Source organism: Haliaeetus leucocephalus, unplaced genomic scaffold (genome assembly GCF_000737465.1).
Source record: "Haliaeetus leucocephalus isolate CR32 unplaced genomic scaffold, Haliaeetus_leucocephalus-4.0 Scaffold984, whole genome shotgun sequence".
NCBI lineage: Eukaryota > Metazoa > Chordata > Aves > Accipitriformes > Accipitridae > Haliaeetus > Haliaeetus leucocephalus.
This window is the reverse complement of record NW_010973420.1, coordinates 1,042,132-1,042,504: the sequence shown is the minus strand read 5'-3', so window position 1 is coordinate 1,042,504 and position 373 is coordinate 1,042,132.

The window sequence follows — 373 nt, the reverse complement described above, 5'->3', positions numbered from 1 at the left end:
GTTAGCTAGGCTGAATAAATGTTGATTGTTGTTTGAACTCCCCTGGTGTCATTTCACCTTAATTCTGACAAAGGAAATCCAGGAACCTGAGTCACTCCAACTTTGGGACGTGACATCTTAATTGGCATCATGGACAGGTTTTCGCTTGTTGGAAGGGAGTTTCTAATGGGATACCAGATCTCCACTCAGAGAATGGGCGGGGAGGAGCTGGGAAGGATCTCTCAGCAATAAGTCAGGAGGGATCCGACCAGTGGCAGGCATAGAGACCCAGGAAATATCTGTCTGACTGTTCCCCTGTTTTAGAGAAGGTAATTGCCTATAAAGGCCACCCTTCCCCGCAAGGAATAGCCTGGGCACGAGACCACTGGCATGA